Source organism: Xenopus laevis, chromosome 8L (genome assembly GCF_017654675.1).
Source record: "Xenopus laevis strain J_2021 chromosome 8L, Xenopus_laevis_v10.1, whole genome shotgun sequence".
Classification (NCBI taxonomy): domain Eukaryota; kingdom Metazoa; phylum Chordata; class Amphibia; order Anura; family Pipidae; genus Xenopus; species Xenopus laevis.
In genome coordinates, this window is record NC_054385.1 from 5262116 (window position 1) to 5278395 (window position 16280).

At 39.5% G+C, this 16280-nt stretch overlaps 1 long non-coding RNA gene across 1 annotated transcript in view; it reads right to left on the bottom strand.

The window, feature by feature from the left end:
• The window catches only part of LOC121396860, a 33850-nt gene extending 21137 nt beyond the window's left edge, over positions 1 to 12713 (bottom strand). Inside the window, exon 1 of the long non-coding RNA XR_005963197.1 lies at positions 12564 to 12713. This is a non-coding gene — a long non-coding RNA (uncharacterized LOC121396860). The remainder of the gene's footprint in view (positions 1 to 12563) is intronic.
• Between the last annotated feature and the right edge of the window lie 3567 nt (positions 12714 to 16280).

Consider the following 16280-nt stretch of genomic DNA (forward strand, 5'->3'; position numbering starts at 1 on the left):
TCATTTTGGTGTAGGATGTACCTTAAAGGACCTAGCATTAGGGTGTTGGATATGCTACTACTTCATCTCTTAAAGGATAACCATATGAAAGTAAAACAAAACTAATATTCAATAAATATGTTTGGCCATCCATTATCTCATTCCCAAACTTAGGGCATTATGATAAAGTTGCCCCTCTTCTTGCTGCTCCAACAGTGAGGTTGGCCACTGAAGTGGGGTGGTCGGTTTGTTTGGCCTACCACTTGGTGACATAATTGTGATTGCTGTTGACAAAGGGCAATTTTAGTGGGGTAGAAATTTGTGTCACATGATGGAAAGGTGGGATCCTATGATGGTGGCGTCAAATCACTGGACTCATCCATTCTTATTCTCATCATTCTTATGCCAATAATAAAATAATAATAATTTCCCAACAAACTTGATGACCATCATTCAGTGTGATTTTGGCACATTAATTGACCAAATGGCTGGCTAGTGTCACACCATTGATTTATTACAGAGTGTCTGTACCAGTCAGGTATAGGAGGGGACCGGTCTGCCAATTAGTTTCTTCTTATAAATTGGTTATGGATGTATTTGAAAATGCACAACAATTAACACATGAGCTGAAGTCCTTGAAAATCTCAGGTAACCACAAAACGTGCAACCATTGGTGGATAGGTACATACGGAGCTTAGGGTTGCAGGTTGGGATAATTTTGCTCTACTACCAGTATAACAGGATAATTTACCTCCTTCTTGTCACAATCATGTTTCAGATTAGCTAGCAGGTAAGGGATAAAGATGTTCAGGATCAGGTAGTAGATGGTCCCAATAGCTGATTGTCTATGGGCAGAACTTGCACAGGTTTCCCCCATTATGGTCCAATTTAAAGAACTAAAGAGCAGACTAAATGTCAAGTGTTGCACCTTGGAGTACAGTTTAATTGATTTGTATCTACACCAGTACCTTAGACCCAAGGCAGTACACTGAACTTGCACTATATCCATAACAATGGAAAAACAAAAGTTTTGTGGCATAGGATTGCTAGCTCTGTGCCTCAAGACTAAAAATAATCCATATTCATTCAGGGATTTGCTTGCCCTTTAAGTAGCACAGGCTACTTAAAATTCCTACATAAAAAACAACAACATTTCTTCATTTCAATTTAGTGATTTATATTTATTATGGGGGGCACTATTTTGAACCCCCACATTGCAGAGTCATTACAGCGACTGTGTTATTTATGTAAGCAATGAAAGAAAAAAAAAAGAAAAAACCAAGAAGCAGATGTTGGGACAGAGACAAATTGAATGGCCGAGTTTGACACGTGTTGAGGATGGAAAGAATATTCATCCGTAAAAAAAAAAAAAAGAAAAATTCAGTGTGGAAGTATTGTACATGGGTGTGTTGCTAAGTAATGTTTTGCACTCTGTTACTGTAGTCCCAGCTCAGAAAGAGAGAATCACTGAAGAATTAGTAGATCTATCTACAAAGTACCCCCCTACTAGAATGGAATAGTTTATCCTGGAACTAAAATCACTGTTCTTGCTTGTTTTGTTACATCATGGCTTAATTGTTTTGGATTCGACCAAGAGCGAGTTGCTGATTCCCATAGCAGTTTCCGATTAAGAACCAAGGGGTGAAGCAGAGAGGCAAGGCACACATTCAGGAAATGTCATATTGTTTCCATTGTGAATATGGCTTCTTCCATCCAAACCACGTTAAAAAGTTATTCAAGTAATGGGAGACTCATTTTGAGAAGGGACATTGGGCTTATGTTGGAGGAACAGCCATTTAGGGCACATGCATCCTGGTGTTTTTGAAGTCCCTTTGATTGCAAGAACCCAAAGAACCGAGTGTGATATTGCTGGACATACACACATTGCTTTAGAACCCCTACATATCTGGGGTATTTCTCCATATTTCAGTGCAAAAAAACCTTGAAAGATTGGTGGTATCTCTCCAACTACTACCCCCGACTTAAAACATGATTATGGCAAGAAGGAGGTAGATAATCCTGTAATACTAGTAGTAGAGCAAAATTATAGAAACCTGCAACCCTAACTCCATGGGGCAGATTTACACAGGGTCGAATATCGAGGGTTAATTAACCCTCGATATTCAACTGCCGAATGTAATTCCTTCGACTATCGAAGTCGAAGGAGTTACCGCAAATAGTTTGACCGAACGAATAAATCCTTCGATTCGAAGGATTTTAATCCATCGATTGAACGATTTTTCTTCGACCAAAAAAAACATTAGAAAGCCTATGGGAACCTTCCCCATAGGCTAACATTGCACTTGGTCGAATAGTCGAACAATTTTTAGTTCGAATCGTTCGATTCGAAGTCATAGTCGAAGGTCGAAGTAGTCTATCCGATGGTCGAAGTAGCCAAAAAAATCATTCTAAGTTTTTTTTAGTCTATTCCTTCACTTGAGCTAAGTAAATGTGCCCCATATGTACCTATCCACCAATGCTTGCATGTTTTGTGGTTACCCGAGATTTTGAAGGACTCCTGGGTTAATTGTTCGGTCTTAAGTAGAGCTGACTGTTTGTTGTGCAGTTTCAAATGCATCCATAACCAAATTATAAGGTGGCTCCAATTACTGGTACAAACACTCTAATATATTTATGGTGTGACACTAGCCAGCCAAAATGTAACGTTTATTTGGTCAATTAATGTGCCAAAATCACACTGAATGATGGTCATCAAGTTTTTTTAGGAAATTATTATTATTACTTTATTATTGGCAGGAGAATGAGTTGTATGGGAAAAGTTCAGTGATTTGACACCATCATAGGATCCCACCTTTCCATTATGTAAAAAAGTTTTTTTACCCCACTAAAACTGCCCTTTGTCAACAGCAATCACAATTATGCCACAAAGTGGTAGACCAAACAAACCGACCACCCAACCTCACTAAGGCTCTTGTGTGTGACCGGAAACAAACAATGTTCCAACATCTAGTGGGGCAGAAGCTGTTGGAGCAGCAAAGATTGGTGGTATCTCTTCACATGTCTACACAAAAATCCCCAAAGATTTGAGTGATCTCTCCATGTATCTATGCAAAAAAAAACTAAAGACTGGGGGCATCTTTCCATAGGTCTACAAAAAAAAAAACCCTAACGATTTGATATATTGCTCCACGTTTCTATGCGAAAAAAAAAAAAATCCCTAAAGAGGTAGTTCTCATATTGGTATACAAAAAAACCCCAAAAATCTGTGATATCTCTAACTTCGCTAGTGAAATAGACATACTCTAGGGCTACTTCGCACCCAAACGCCAGACGAAGTTGCGCTTTGGCGAAGGCACGAAACTACGCTCATTCACTAACTTGCGGAATTTACTGAACGTTACCTCTTGCGCCAGACCTGACTTCGCCAGCTCAGACAAGGTGAAGTGCAATAGAGTAGACAGGAGGATCATCAAAAATAGTTGAAAGTTTTTCTAAGTCCCAAAAAACGGTGGCGTCTTAAATTTTTCAGGGTGATCAGCTGAAAAAGATTGAAAATTTTTTTGGGGCACACTCCTTCCCCCCCTCCTTCCCAGGCTTGTGTAGTGTAATTTAGTTTATGCTGCATATACGTCCATTGTACTTTAACTTGGCGCCGTATGCAAGTTAGGCATCACTAGCGCAACTTCAATCTGCTTTACGAATTAACGATAGTGAAACTTTGCTACCTCCCTGGGCGCAACTTCGGATTTTAGTGAATTCGAGCAGCCCTGGTGAAACGCCTGGTGAAGCCGTCGCGAACGCATTTTCAGTGCTTAGTGAATTTGCTCCCATAGGTCTACACAACCCACCCTCCCAAAGGTCCGAGTTCTCTCTCTATACGTCTATAAAACTCCACTGACCTCCAGATATCCATGGTCTTTCTCTCCATATGTCTAAACAAAAAAAGACCCTTAAGATTTAGATTATATTTCCCCATGGGGTCACATAAATCATCTAAGGGGGTAGTTCCATACTTCTATGCAAAAAAAAACAAAAAAAAACCCTAATGGCCTGTTGCATTTCTCCATACATGTATGCAAAAAAAAAAACAAAAGATTTTGTACATCGCTTAGTATGTTTACAAAAAAATCTTGGATATGAGGCTTGATGGCATTTTTCCACCAAATCACGGCATTTGCTTGGAGCCCAACTGGGAATACCATAAAAATGTCCCTTTTTATGAGACCTACTCAATACAATCTACTAGTTAACCATAAACTGGGCCTCTGTCTACAGCTGAACATACCAGAAATAACAATGACTAAATCCAGCTGTTTTGGGGAGTTTGGTGGAAACCTAAACCCAAATCAGTTGCTATAGATCTTATTAGTTCATTTTAGACAGTTTATATTGAATTATATGCGCTGTTACTGTTATTAAGTAAAATGTTACTTAAAGGAGAAATTAAAAAAAAAAAAAAAAGCACAGCTGAAGACAAAAAAAAAAAATGGCAGTTGGCAGATAGAAAGCAAATAAAACTCTTTTTTGTGAGTGCCAATTATTTTGTTGTAATGGTTTATTCTCGCAGTGCTCCCAGAGGGGCTTCACTTATTCATACCGCAGTAACGAAAGGTTTTATATTCCCCTTTATATGCAAAACCGGTTTAAAGGGTCAGTAATATTTCTTACAAAGTCAATTTTATGCGGGAAAAAAAAGCATTAAGCGCAATAACTACCAAAACCCAAGGAAAAATAACCCTAAATATGATTTTTTTTTTTTGGCCGCTAACAGCAGCAGTGCATTTCTTTTCTACAATGTTTTCACTTTTCCAAAAAGGATCAGTTGACATGGAGCAATAAAAAAAGAAGGGTCAGGCATAAAATATGAAGAGGGGACGGAAGGGTTTTTTTGTTAAAGACGTAGAGGCAAATGAGGGAGATAAAGCAAAATAACAAAACAAAGAACAGTAAGAAGGAGAACATTTTTTACAAGATTGCATCATTTTCCCATGATTTACTAGTTTGACCAAAAAAAATGCCTTTTTCATGATTCAACAATTGATCCGATTACGTGTCTATACCAGACAAAGTGGTGATTGACTGGAGCCTTGACCTTCTCGTGGTTTCTAGGTCAATGTAACTGGGAGACCACATGGGTTACCGGAAAAAGTCAAGTCGCGTATTTCGGTCACAGAATGTGCTCCCAGTGGGCCAAGTCCAAAAATCCTGTGTTTCTTTGCCAACTTCTGATAGGTTTAGATTACTAAAAACATAAATCTTACATTAACCCACAGCTTTCCTCATTTTATGAACTAGGAAACGTAAAGGCCTAGTGTCACCTTTAAAAGGGGTCGTTCATCTTTAAATTAACTTTTAGTAGAGAGTCAGACAATTGCAGTTGGTTTTCATTTTTTATTATTTGTGGTTTAGCTTTTTTCAGCAGCTCTCCAGTTTGCAATTTCAGCAGTATGGTTGCTAGGGTCCAAATTTCCCTAGCAACCATGCACGGATTTGAATAAGAGACTGGAATATGAATAGGAGAGGGACTAAATAGAAAGAGGAGTAATAAAAAGTGGCAATAACACTACATTAATAGCCTTACAGAGCATTTGTTTTTTAGATGGGGTCAGTGACCCCCATCCGAAAGTTGAAAACCAGACAGAAGAATCAAGCAAATAATTCAAAAACTATAAAAAAAAAATAGTGAAGACCAATTGAAAAGTTGCTTCTATAACATACTAAAAGTTAACATAAAGGTAAACCACCCTTATTAAACGGGGCGTAACTACAGAGGAACCAGACCCTGCAGCTGCAGGGGGGCCCAGGAGTTATAGCAGGCCCCATGAGTCCCTAATTAATGAGCAATTTTAACACATCTTGGTAAAACAGGACAACTTTTGGATATGTTGAGGGCTGCAAAATTAATTTGCTGTGGGGCCCAGTAATATCTTATTACTCCATTGCCTTAAATCATTTTTCAGGCCCCCAAAATGTCTAGAGGTTGACTTGATTTACCAATATTTATTGAAATAGCATATGAATGAGGGCCTCATGGGGCCCCTATACCTCCTGGGCCCTACTGAAGCTGTAGGGTCGGCTTCCTCTGTAGTTACACCCCTGGGACCTAAATCGAATTTGCTGTGGGGCCCAGCAACATTTAGTTACTCCACTGCCTTTAACAAAAAGCTAAAAAGAGACCAGAAGCTGTTAGAAACTATGCGGTAACAGCACAGCCCCAGTAGAGCTTACAATCTAATCTGCACTGACTGGAGCCCCAAATTCAATTCCAGTCGAGGACTATCTGCAAGGAGTTATGTTCTCCCAATGTATATGTGTTAATTTGACAGGGACTTCAGACTGGGAACAGATGGAAAGGATGTTTATGCGCTGCAGAATATGTTGGTGCTATATAAATAAAAGAAGAAGCTAATAAACCTGTGGGAAGAAAGCCTAAGGGCAAGGCGTTTTTAAAAAAAACTCCGTGGGGCGAAAATACGCCACTGAAACCACACACGACCGCGAACATGCGTTTTTCAGCCCGTAGGTTTCTTTTCCCCCCCAACATGCACTTCTCATTGTTCTCGTCCCCCATAATTCCGCTGGCTAGAAATAGAAAAGCTATTTAAAGATAGAAACGCTATTTACATGCAAAATGGAGCAGGAATGATCGTCAATAATTACGTCACCTAATACGAGAATTTGGACACCGCATTTAAAATACGCTGGGTATTTTTGATGTAAAGTGTGGTTTCGAACATGCAAATCCCATAGAGTCTATCGATTTACTAGTTTCTTGACGTAGTGGCGTTTCTGCGGATTTCGGCTTGCAAGCGCCCTGTGAGAATTGCCATAGTGGGTTTTCCATTCGTTTCAGTGGTAGTGCAGTTTATGCGTATTTACGCCCGGCGGAGCTTTTCTAAAAACGCAACGTAAAAACGCCTTGCCAATAGAGAACATGCAGACACATGCTGTGTTCCGGGCCGGCTATGAAGCCCTGATTATTTAGCTGGATAATAAAAGGGACAAGGGCAACACAGGGAAAAAAAACGTCATTGTCTTCACTTCCGATGGATAAAATATTTACGGCCCGGTCAGAAGGGAAGGAGATTTGCAAAAAAAGCAGTGGGGTGAACTTTGTATTTGATTCTTTCAGAATTCCTTCTCTCCAGCAGTACAGCTGGCTTGGGTTTTGGGAGCATCCCAGCAGCACTCCCCGAAACTCAGATGTTGTGAAGAGCAGTGAAATGCAGTTGGAAGGGCTGAGACAGGGGCTGGAACATTTCTCTGTACACAGGGCTGTGGCCCTAACACACACATTACAAGAAACATATGCCTCACTCAGGCAATATTTAGATGTTAGAACATGGTCCGGTCGGAGGGAGGTGAGTGACTGGTGTTCTTTTCCCCAAACCTTGAAACAATGCTCTTATAAAAAAAAAAAGAAGAAGAAGAAGAAGAAGAAGCAAAGAAAAAAAAAGGCCTCGTTTTTTAACCCCAATGGAAGCAAAATATCTGACTTGGCTATTCCTTTCTGTGAGTTTTGTTGCTCCCATCTGGATTACAGCTGAGCAAACTCTATCCTTCGAAATCTCTAATGGATGTATTCCAGCAGATAGACAAAAAATAAAAAATAATAATAAGTACAGGGCAGTAATTCCAGCAAAATGTACGTCTGGTTCTACTACAATTTCATAGGCCAAAAATATGGTTATTATAGTCGTTATTGGACATTACCCCCCCCCCCCCCCCGGATATTTGGGACGGAGAAGGGAATGGAATAAGCACTTAGCCCCATATGTAATAAAAGGCACTAAATTTGCCCAGGAGCAGCAACCCATAGCCAAGTGACTAGTAAAACAGACCAACCAACATTTTGGATATAAAAAGAGGGACAAAAAGTTGCAGAGCGTAGCGCGGCAAAATTGTTTGACCACTCCCATTTTGTGGCCGCACCCCTAATTACCATGTTCATTTTACAAAATTTGGCAGGTTATGAAACTTTGAACATATTTCTGCATTTTTCAGTTATTACAATTTTGCTAATGAAGTTGAATTGCCCTTTAAAGTGTGAGTAACATTTCCCAAGGGACCAGTTATCATATATTGTAACAATTGCTTATTTCCTTATCTTGAAATTGTTACAAAAGTATCTTACAAGCAGCTGTGGCTGTTCTGGGCTCTCTGCCAAAAAGTTAGAAGTTAGAAACTTTGTTTCTTTTTCTGGCTGTTCAGTGCAGAGAAAAACTGGACTTTTCAGTACAAATGAGGGACTCCGGGTTGAGATGTCATGAGAGGGACAGCCCATCTAAAAACGGGACAGTTAGGAGATATCGAGCTACCTGTTGATTGGTTGCTATGGGTGACTACCCTTAGTGCCTTTTATTACATAACCCGCTTAAGGTGGACATACACGGGCAGATAAAGCTGCCGATATCGGCCATTTAGACCGATTTGACAGCTTATCTGCCCGTGTATTGTTCAACCATACGGCCGAGCGTTCAAATTACCCCCGATATAGCCATGCCATTAGTGGCATATCGGGGAAAGATCTGCTCGTTTGGCGAAGTCGCCAAACAAGCAGATCTTTGAGTCTATGGCCAGCTTCAGAGTCTGACTGCTCAATCATATAGGCATATTTCAGACTCTGGATTAGGGTCTAAGTTACCCTAGCAACCATGCATTGATTTGAATAATAGACTGGAATATGAATAGGAGAGAATGAATAGAAAGCCAGTATGATGTAGAGAGGGATATTCTGAGACAATTTGCAATTGGTTTTCATTTTTTATTATTTGTGGTTTTTGACTTATTTATCTTTTTATTCAGCAGCTCTCCAGTTTGCAATTTCAGCAATCTGTTGCCAGGGTCCACATTCCCCTAGCAACCATGCACTGATTTGAATAAGAGACTAGAACATAAATAGGAGAGGCCTAAAAAGAAAGATGAGTAATAAAAAGTAGCAATAACAATACATTTGTAGCCTTAGAGAGCATTTGTTTTTTTAGATGGGGTCAGTGAAAGCTGGAAAGAGTCAGAAAAATAAATTATTAGAAAACTATAAAAAATAAAGACCAATTAAAAAGTTGCTTAGCATTAGTCATTCTATAACATACTGAAAGTTAACTTAAAGGTGAACCAACCGCAACAGAGCACAATGAAATTATTGTCCATTAAGATTAAGATTACAGAGAAGGGAATAGAAGAACCAGACCAGCCTGCAGAGAGCCCTTTTACTGTGTTATAGAATGGCCAGTTCTAAGCAACTATTTATTTATTTTAAGAGTTTTTAAATTTTTCACCATCGTCTTCTGACTCATTCCAACTTTCAAATGGGGGTCACTGACCCCATCTAAAAACAAATGCTCTCTAAGGCTACAAATGTATTGTTATTGCTACTTTTTATTACTCATCTTTCTTTTTAGGCCTCTCCTATTTATGCTCTAGTCTCTTATTCAAATCAGTGCATGGTTGCTAGGGGAATGGGGACCCTGGCAACAGATTGCTGAAATTGCAAACTGGAGAGCTGCTGAATAAAAAGCTGAATAAGTCAAAAACCACAAATAATAAAAAATGAAAACCAATTGCAAATTGTCTCAGAAGATCCCTCTCTATATCATACTGGTATTTAAATTTAAAGATGAACAACCCCTTTAACACCTAAGGGGTGGATTGGAACCCCAACTGTGAGCCAGGCTTGAACCCCAACATCACTAATGCTCTTGCAGCTGAATGAAAGCAAATCACAATGTTCCAACATCTAGTGGGAACTTTCCCAGAAGCAGGGGGCAGTTATAACAGCACATGGAGGGGCAAATGCATATTTACCCCCTTGGCTGGGGTATGAGATGTTGTGTTGTCCCGATAGTTTTGGCCATATAATACATTCCTCGTTGAAGGGTAATATTTGTGCATAGAAACAGCTTGGTCTCATCCCACCCAAAATAACTTTAATCCCTTAATCCTATGAATTTGCAAGTAAAGTAAATACAGTATCATTTTGACCATCTGTGTCGTATAGTTTATTTATATTGTTTGCATTTCAAATCAAAATCCAATGGCACTGCAAGAAACCACTCGAAATCACACGATAAAAGTGACATTTGAAGCCGTAGTTATAGTTATAAACGAGTGAGGGCTGAAATGCATTCTGAACATGCAGTAAATGCATACATTGCATTTCTATATTTATAATGTAAATTAGGGCTCAGACAGACGAGTGTTTTTAGCTGCGCTCCCCTGCGTTCCGGTTTGATGAGTTCAGCCGCAGGGGAGCGCAGGAGTAGACGCATTGAATTATTGTCAATGGGGCTGTACTCACACAAACGCATGAAAGCGCTGAACGCAGGAAAAATGCAACATGCTGCGTCCCAACCTCGGAGCTCACATGTGTCTGTGTGAGTACAGCCCCATTGACAATAATTCAATGCGTCTACTCCTGCGCTCCCCTGTGCCTTAACTCATCAAACCGGAACGCAGGGGAGCGCAGCTAAAAACACTCGTCTGTAAGAGCCCTCAAGGGCTCTTACTGACGAGCGTTTTTACCTGCGCTCCCCTGCGTTCCATTTTTTCTGCGTTCAGCCGCAGGGGAGCGCAGGAATAAGACGCATTACATTTTTTCCAATCGGGCTGTACTCACACAGGTTGGTGTAGGCGCTGAACGCAGGTTGAGACGCAACATGCTGCATTTTTCCTGCGTTCGTCGCCTACACAGGCATGCGGCTGAACGCAGAAAAATGGAACGCAGGGGAGCGCAGGTAAAAACGCTCCTCAGTAAGAGCCCTAAGGGCTCTTACACATGAGCGTTCTGACCTGCGCTCCCCTGCGTTCCGTTTTTTGGCGTTCAGCCGCAGGGGAGCGCAGGAATAGACGCAAGTCATTATTCGAAATGGGGCTGTACTCACTCAGGCGCGTGTAGGCGCCGAACGCAGGAAAAATGCAGCATGTTGCGTCTGAACCTGCGTTCGGCGCCTACACGCGCCTGAGTGAGTACAGCCCCATTTCAAATAATGACTTGCGTCTATTCCTGCGCTCCCCTGCGGCTGAACGCCAAAAAACGGAACGCAGGGGAGCGCAGGTCAGAACGCTCATGTGTAAGAGCCCTAAGTGTGTTTCAAACATGCATTTCTCATGTATTGTATTTAGAATCCACAATAACATTACTGTAGGTATATAATCATCCAACTCATGTGAACTACAACTCACAGAACAGTTGTGTGTTTAAATCCCTTGCTAAACATTAAAACTGCTTGGCAGCGACATATAAATAGAGGTTTTCAATTTAGCAATGGGAGTTAAACGTATATCCCTGCACCTGGTTTAAAATTTAAAAAAAAAAAAGGATTTTTCCATCATAATGCCAAAAGTGACTGTTTATTTGTATATTTACTGGACAGCTCTTTTTTTTTTTTATAATTCCCATGATACAGGTTGATTAGTTACACACATAATTCACTGGAGAAGCACAGATACTGTAGTAAGAGACATTGGGAACAAAAAACACTGACATTTGTCTTTATGTGCTTAGACAGATAAATTAGGATTCTCAGGGGAAATGATAGGTAGGTGGGAGGAGTTAAAGTCTAACCCCGCCTTCCATGATTTAATGCACGATTTGCACCCGTTAAGGACATGTGGGTCCCAGAGAAAGCACATTATATAATAACAGATGGGCAGATGTTTGTGAGTACAAATGACTACTAATGCACATTCATCTGTAAACATAGGATCCGAACTACAGAAGAAGCAGACCCTGTGGCTGCAGGGGAGCTAGGAAGTATAGGGGACCCCATGAGGTTCAAATAAAGAGCAATTGCAACATATATGGTTAAAGCAGGACAACCCTAGGGGGCCCTAAAATTACTGTGCTGGGGGGCCCAGTATTAGGGTTACCATCGCACCTCTTTATAGCCGAACACATATGGAATCTACAACCTGCATGGCTAATTAGCAATTCATTTAGATGCATGGCTGCACATAAATCAGCCCAGTTTGCAGCATGCATCTAAATGAATTGCTAATTAGCCAGGCAGGTTGTAGATTCCATGTGTGTTTGATTTTAAAGGTGGCAACACAAATCCAGTATCCTCTACAATTATGGATTGTAATCAAAATAGAAGGTCTCTCTCTGCTTATGCATTTATGCCCCTTTGGAAGTCTTTATAAGCTTTATAGAGAGGTAGTGATGCAATGGAGTGTTTTCCCTGTTCCATTAAGTGGTGCAATTGTATAGTAAGAAAGTTTGACTGCAGAGACAGAAATACAATATTGCATCAGCAAAATATCCCCTTTTTGTTTTTCTATTTATGTTCAATGGCTGTTACAATACTCTGTTTTACATATAAGAGACAAGCAACCTATAAAAGCCAAATGCTGCATAACATGCATTGGGAACAATGCAGCCTGCAGTACTGCCTGCAACCACTTAGCATTAGGGATGGGCAAATTTTTTTCGCCTTGTTTCGCTGCGGAAGTGACGCTCTTAGACTTGTATGGCTTTGTGCGTTTTTTTGGTTTTTTTGACACCCATAGACTTTAATTTCGCCGGCGTCAAATTTTTGGCAAAACAAAAAGGGTCAAATTCGCCCAAGCCTACTCAGCATGTCTAATATAGAGGCACTATGTTGTAGAATAGAATACTGCCTTACCTTTGCTGCTGGAAATGCATGGGGTTTTCCTGCTGTTGCTAAGATGCTATCCTCCAGGACAAACAGATCTGCATGAAGAAGGGAAGCTCAGGTGCAGTCATTATTCCTTCTGATTGGCACACCTGTACTAGGGTTAGACAATCACCTGAACTCTGCACAGAAAGCATAGCTTTGTTTTTTTTTTATTTTTCATGGATATTTCACTGTATTTAGTGTGGCAGTACAGATATGGGATCCATTATACGGAAACCCGTTATCCAGACAGCTCCAAATTAGGTAATGGCTGTCTCCCATAGACTCCATTGTATCCAAATAATCCAGTATCAAATTTGCAGCGGGCTTGCCCTAAATATATAATACAGGGATGGGATCAGTTATCCGGAAACCTGTTATCTAGGAATTACTGAAAGTCCGTTTCCAGTAGACTCCATTTTAATCAAATACTCAAGTTTTAATAAATGATTTCCTTTCTCTGTGTAATAATAAAACAGTTGCTTGTACTTGATCCCAACTAAGACATACTGAATCCTTATTGGAGGCTAAACCAGCCTATTGGCTTTATTTAATGTTCATATGATTTTCTAGTAGACTTAAGGTATCCAAATTATGGAAAGATCTGTTATCCAGAAAACCAAAGCTCCAACACATTCTGGATAACAGGTCCCATACCTGTAATAATAAAACAGTAGCTTGTACTTGATCCCAACTAAGATATAATTAATCCTTATTGGGGCTCTTACAGACAAGCGTTTTTACCTGCGCTCCCCTGCGTTCCGTTTTTCTGCGTTCAGCCACAGGGGAGCGCAGGAATAGACGCATTACATTTTTTCCAATGGGGCTGTACACACACAGACGCGTGTAGGCGCCGAACGCAGGAAAAATGCAGCATGTTGCATCTCAACCTGCGTTTGGCGCCTACACGCATCTGTGTGAGTACAGCCCCATTGGAAAAAATGTAATGTGTCTATTCCTGTGCTCCCCTTCGGCTGAACGCAGAAAAACGGAATGCAGGGGAGCGCAGGTAAAAACGCTTTTCTGTAAAAGCCCTTGGAGGCAAAACCAGCCTATTGGCTTTATTTAATGTTTATATGATTTTCTAGTAGACTTTAGGTATCCAAATTATGGAAAGATCTGTTATCCAGAAAACCAAAGCTCCAACACATTCTGGATTACAGGTCCCATACTTGTAATAATAAAACAGTAGCTTGTACTTGATCACAACTAAGATATAATTAATCCTTATTGGTTTTTTAATGTTTACATGATTTTCTTTTAGACTTATTGTATGGAGAGCCAAATTACCAAAAGATCCATTATCCAGAAATCCCCAGGTCCCAAGCATTCTGGATATCAGGACCCATACCTGTAATAATAAAACAGTACCTTGTACTTGATCCCAACTAAGATATAATTAATACTTATTGGAAGCAAAAGCAGCCTATTGGGTTTATTTCATGTTTACATGATTTTCTAGTAGATTTAGAGTATGTAGATTCAAATCATGGAAAGATCCGTTATCCAGAAAGATCCAGGTCCCGAGCATTCTGGATAACAGGTCCCATACCTGTAATAATAAAACAGTAGATTGTACTTCACCCCAGCTAAGATATAATTAATCCTTATTGGAAGCAAAACCAGCCTAATAAATGAACATATTTAAAGGGTAATGCATAGCACAGGTGTAACCAAAGCTCTGGTTATTTGTTCTGTAAAATATATATATATATATATATATCTATATATACTGTGTATATATATATATATATATATATATATATATATATCTATATATATATATATATATATATATATAGATATATATATATATCTATATATCTATATATATATCTATATATCTATATTTCTATCTATATTTCTATCTATCTATCTATCTATCTATCTATCTATCTATCTATCTATCTATCTAGATATAGATATAGATATAGATATAGATATAGATATATAGATATAGATATAGATAGATATATATATCAGTGTTTTGCTCAAACAGCAGATAGTCCATAGAAGCGCTGTATGGGGTATTTAAAAAAAAAGGCTTTTTAAATCACAGAGCCCAAAGGTTGGCTTTATATTTTGAGAGCGGCATCTGCTAACATTTTGCCTGGCTTGTTCTAAGATGTGGTTATGGAAGCTTGGTGTAAGGTGACAGGTCCCCCTTTTTAGGGGATTTATTTTTGTGAGTCGGAAGGGCGGGTAATCAGGGCTCAGTAATTTGGCAAATTTGCCTGGGCTAATAACAGAGCCCCCATACAGTTCAAAAGGGGGTAAAGATTATTAACATCAATTGATTGGGGCCTAATGAGCATATTTAAGCAGAGCAAAATAAGATGTTTTCATAGCCAGAATAATGCTTTCTGCTACAACAACCACAGAAGACTTCTGGCACATGGGCAAAATTCAAAGGCTTTGAAAGTACAGGTATGAAATCAGTTATCCAGAAAGCTCCGAATAACGGAAAGGCCATCTCCCATAGACTGGATTTTAACGAAATAATCCAGATTTTTATATATATCAAAGACAGTAGTGCGAGTACTGTAGGCCTTGCTATTCACTGTATTGGAGCCTCTTCCACAGGGTTAAGTTTGAATAAATAATGATAATCTACTAAAGCCATTCGATTTCCTGCGACTTAAATATTGTATCATGGACATGACATGGCTACGCCGGTGCCCAAGCAGCTGTAAAGCGCACGTCTTTCCCAATCCAAACACTGCGCTGTTAATAAAACAGTTACCCAGCTGTAAGCTCTAGAGTTCAGTTTGCGCAGGAACGTGTAGTTTACACATGTCCATTCTGGGATCAGCCCAAGTCATTCACAGCTGTGTCCGCAGAGATATCCTTTGCTTATATGGAAGCCAATCTACATTGCCATTTTTGGTCACAGATGATCTACGGACATTATTTTGTTGTTGTTAGTGTCTCAAAATGACACAATCCGCCCATATTTAACCACATTGTGTAATTCTGAACAGCAGTTGGTTTGTGCAGCTAATGATCTCCGTTTTTTTCCTAGACAGACTCTGATCGACACTCCGATCCACCAATGAAACGTAGACGAAGCAGGGGCGTAACTACAGAGGAAGCAGACCCTGCGGCTGCAGGGGGCCCAGGAGATATAGGGGTTCCCACCTTTCCTTATCTGCCTCAGCTAAGTCTGCGGTTTTTTACTTTTTTTACACGATGAAAGATGTTTTATGTATCTTTACAATAAATCTTAAAAGCTATATTTTCATATACAGTCATGAGGCCTGTTATCCAGAATGCTCTGGACCTGGGGTTTACCGGATAATGGATCTTTCTGTAATTTGGATCTTCATACCTTAAGCAACCCTAATACATGTTTTGTGACTGATGATTTATTTTAACGTCTCATTTTCTGCACCTCAAATAATGTTAATGTCCCTTCATTTGTCCCTTCATTTGTCTCCTTTTCCTCCACTCACTAATTACTGCAGCTGTTTTACACTGGTTGCCTTGGTTACCAACCACTGGTTTTCCCTCCAAATCTGTTAGGTTTAAATGTTTGTGTTTCATTTTAGTCTTTTGGTTTGTCCCTGAGGAAAAAAAAAAATATATATATATATATATATATATATATATATATATATATATATATATATATATATATATATATATATATATATATATATATATATATATAGTGAATAAAGTACCCCTTTTGTAAAATATAGGGAT